The sequence below is a fragment of the Rhagoletis zephyria genome, unplaced genomic scaffold, assembly GCF_001687245.7.
Source record: "Rhagoletis zephyria isolate East Lansing unplaced genomic scaffold, Rhagoletis_zephyria_1.1 Rzeph_scaffold_30530, whole genome shotgun sequence".
Lineage (NCBI taxonomy): Eukaryota > Metazoa > Arthropoda > Insecta > Diptera > Tephritidae > Rhagoletis > Rhagoletis zephyria.
This window is the reverse complement of record NW_016187586.1, coordinates 1-4,175: the sequence shown is the minus strand read 5'-3', so window position 1 is coordinate 4,175 and position 4,175 is coordinate 1. Positions and strand designations below refer to the sequence as shown.

Sequence of the window (4,175 nt, the reverse complement as noted above, 5' to 3'; positions counted from 1 at the left end):
CTTTGAAAAATTTTAAGACTTCATTACTACGTCTAAGACGACTTGTGAATCCTCAAAATGATTTTTTTTCCACGTATCATTGACCTTATTTCAAACTCAAATATTCAAAAATTATGTTCGTACTTACATACATACATTCTACATCGCACTTAACATTAAATTTAGTGCCCAACCAACCTAAAAATACATACATATGTATATATTAACTCACCTCGTACTTGCTCCTCTGCACTTATATGTATGTAGTTTCTTCGCTGGTAAATGCCTTACGCCAGGAAAATAAAAATCGTCAAATCGTCGTAGGCAAACAACAGCCAAAAAACAAAATATCGATAAAAATACGCCTCACTCGGATCGCAGTAATTAAACGAAAGCTAAATAACTAGCGTACTTGCAACGATAACAACAAATATTTAGCAAACTATTATTAGTATAATGTTTGAATAATTTGAACAAAGCGCGCTTTTAGTGCAATTTATTAAAAAATATAGAATTACACACAAACGGAGATATTAGTTTGCGTCGTCGGCGCGACACACAACATCAGCGGCACCCACCACTGTGAACAATAAGAACAAACAATCGACCACAACAACTGTGACAGAGCAGTAGACGACGCATGCAAGACAACAACAAAAATTTGTTTGATTGATTTGTGGTTTGCTGTGAACAAGCAAAGCGCCTCACCACAAATTCGAATCTTACCGGCAAATATCAAATGTTGTAAGCTGTAAGCTGTAATGGCAAAGCAAAAATTGTAGATAATTTGTTTTTTTCTTTTAACACTGCAAAAATAATTAAATAATCAGTGCAAGACGCTAGAAAGGTATTGCATTTGAGAGCGAAAAAAAAAAAATTAAATATTTAAGGTATTTTGTACGTAGATATAAAGTTGTTTGCTTGATTGCTTAAAAAGTGTTTTCTTTCTTTCACCAGAAATTTTTGGCTTAATTGGCCAAATCTTTAGCACACTCCCTTATCACACAATTTTTAACGCTTTTTGCTTAGCATTCTTTTAGTTTTATGTTTCGTTATAATTTGTGCTTTTGACAGTAAATCGACTGCATTTAGCAATTTTTGTATAAATTAGCTTTGTAAGTATTGAGGCACCTGTTTTTGAGCTATGAGCGTAAGTAACCACACAACCGTCGTTATCGAGTTAACACAATGAACTGAACGATGCAATTGAAATTGTCATCACAAAATGACTTTTAGATGCTATAGACATCAGCCCAATCCTATCACGTTCGCATGAAATCAGAATGAAATACTCGTACATAAATAAATAAAATCAAAAACCAAAGCTAGTCAGGACAGCAAGTGAGGTGTGTGAGGCGTAAACAGGCTAACCTCCAGAATAAGTTGTCAATAAAATGAAATGTTGCATATCAAAAATACCTGATTCCAATGCAACAATAGGAAAATGTATTATTGTACAAATTATGTTGTAAATATTGTATTTGTATTTATGTATTTGTTGGAAAATTTTCGCATGCCGCATTTTTTTCTTCTGATAAGTTCAGGAAACTTATCGAAATTCACTTGAAGAGTGTAGTGAAGCAAATTTCGATTCGTACCTTGTGGTTGTTATTGTTGTTGTAGCGGCTACAACAGCCCGACCCAGATCGGCAGCAGGTGTAGGTTTCTGTCCTAGGGTTTGACTCGATGCCAGCCCTGAGCAGAAGAGTGCGTAGCAGATGTAGCCATATGGACGAACAACGCTTGACCGACTTAACGGGGTTAGATCGCCGAAACAACAGCCCTTGGTCGGGTAAAACCCGAGTCATTCCGGTACGTAGATTGGGCTGTCGTGGGAATGTCGTACCTCGTCATAGTCGATTAGTTGTATGTACGAGTACATCGGCTCCGTCGCGCTCGAGTATGGGCTCGGATTCATCTTCTCTGCTAGTTTCATTGCCATTTAGCAGGGTGGAGAAATGTTCTTTCATAACATTATTTTTCTGATTGAATGAATGATGGGAATATTTCCTACCGGCCAGCATTTTAAGTCCTTCGCACTCACCTATTTTGGGCTCATATACCTCTTCAGTATCCTACATCTAAGCCATAGCGTACTGAGCCCTTTGCTCGCATATATGCGTTTGTACAAGAGTGCTCTCAGAGACCAGTTATATTTGCAGATTTTCGACTTCGAACTTTCCTCGTGTGAGTCGAGTCAATATTTGATCGTCGACCTAGTTTGGCGGTCCAGAGAAATCGTTCACGCAGATAACGAGGATGTTTCAACGAGGTAGCTGAATTTGTTGACGGTGTGATTAAATATCCCTTCCTTCCTAACCCTGGCATTGAAATCGCCTAGGACGATTTTTGAATGTACGTAGGGGATCTCATTTGAGGTTTTTTGACGCTTTCATTGAAGTTAGTTTTCACGAGAAAGGTACCAAATTTTGAGCCGAATATTTCGGAGTGAATCCACTGAAGCTCACAATATTTCTGCCGTGTCGCAGGGCTCCACATACATATGACCCTAATCTCGATGCATATAGGCCGTTTCACGAAAGCAATATGGCAAGTAATTTTTAAGCAAAAAACAAAACCAACTTCAATTCTCATAAAACATTTAAGACTGCCGTTAATTTCTTCATGATCCATGACCGGATCTGAATCAAATGAGTATGGGACCACCTCGGAGGTACCACCGTTCCTTTGAAAAAATAATTACAGAAATCGGTTAACGTGGTCCAAAGCATAAATAAAAAAGAATATTCCGACCAACTGATAACCTCCTCAATTTTTTTAAAATAGTTTAAAAACTGGCAGAAGGTAAAGAAAATAATTTTTCACTGAAATTGCAGTTAGTGCTGCTATTTTTTAGCAAGCAAATTAATTTAAAACGCAAACATTACACTTGGCGTCAATAACTTTTTCATCAATACTTGTTTCCCTTTTTTGCATTTATACATACGCATATGTACATTTATATGTATGTACGTACACAAAAAAAACAACTATTAAAGCAAAAGTAAAAACGCCTAAAATTACTAAATATTACAAGGTCAGCAAGGACTTAATTTGGTGCGATCGGAAAGCCAAAAACTGCGAGATTTTTTTGCATTGCACAGTAGGTCACTTACTTACTTCTTATTATTATAAGTGCACAAACATTNCCAGAATTAGCAAAAATGTAAAATATGGAGAGCCGTATTTTTTGTTTGAAATTGTTGAATATTTTAGCGTGCCGGCAGAGCTTTGCATTCATTTACATACATTTTTTATGGGGAAAATAATTTTTTAGTAGAATTGCTATAAAATCGTTAAATATAAATATATTTGATCGAGATGAGATCTTTCACTTCAGAAATCTTCCAACAATGGAATTGTGATTAAAAATAACTCTAAGCAATTTTTTTTTCAAATTGTGCGTGGTTCCGATGGGTTACGAGCACATAAAACAACGTTTTTTTGTATGTATATAAGAGAAGAGATTATCGGTTACAAAAACGTAGTTAGTAAAAGAATAAAGTTAAATATGCATCATAATTTTATTGTTTGAAGATTTATGAAGAGAAATATTTTTATTCGATAAAAAATATTTAACACTGCGGCAATAATTTCTTGTACCACGTAAACGAAAAACGCTTTTTCTAAAAACTGATAGACCTGTACATAAGAAACGCGATTCCTCGTAAACTGTCTTTCAAGAGCTCAATATGCTTATTGCAAGAAAAGGTCGGTGAATACCGCCCTGAATACATTGGTAAAGTGGTCAGAGGAAGCCTTCACGCGTGAAGATTATGCAGTAGGGACCTTCTTCGATATCGAAGGGCCCTTCAACAAGGTCACTCCAGAGGCAATAGTCGAGTATATTCATAATCTGGGGGTTGAAACCGACCTAATAAGGCTTAACTACAGCTTACTTCGTGACATAACTGCCGCGGCGGAGTGGGGGGGAGCATTTGCACTCAGTGCAGAGTCAATAGGAGCACGCCACAACGTGGTATTCCCTCTCCTCTGCTCTGGATTGCGGTGGTAAAGGACCTTGGAACTGGAAAAAGTGGGCTGTCGGGTGATCTCCTATGTAGATGAAGTGTAACTTTTAGTTAAGGGACGATTGCTATACACCCTTTTTGATCTGGATCAAGGTTACCTGAACCAGGTAACTTGTTGGGCGATCAACGGCGGCTGTCGTGGAAGCCTAACATTGAGGAAAGGGT

The 4,175-nt window shown here is 37.2% G+C and overlaps 1 long non-coding RNA gene across 1 annotated transcript; it reads right to left on the bottom strand.

Moving 5' to 3' along the window:
* Positions 1-217: 217 nt before the first annotated feature.
* Positions 218-1,159, bottom strand: LOC108383075 (uncharacterized). Its single transcript, XR_001849724.1, has 3 exons — positions 1,111-1,159; positions 706-735; positions 218-390 (listed from the first exon to the last, which is right to left on the bottom strand). It is a non-coding gene; the product is annotated as an uncharacterized LOC108383075 (long non-coding RNA).
* Between the last annotated feature and the right edge of the window lie 3,016 nt (positions 1,160-4,175).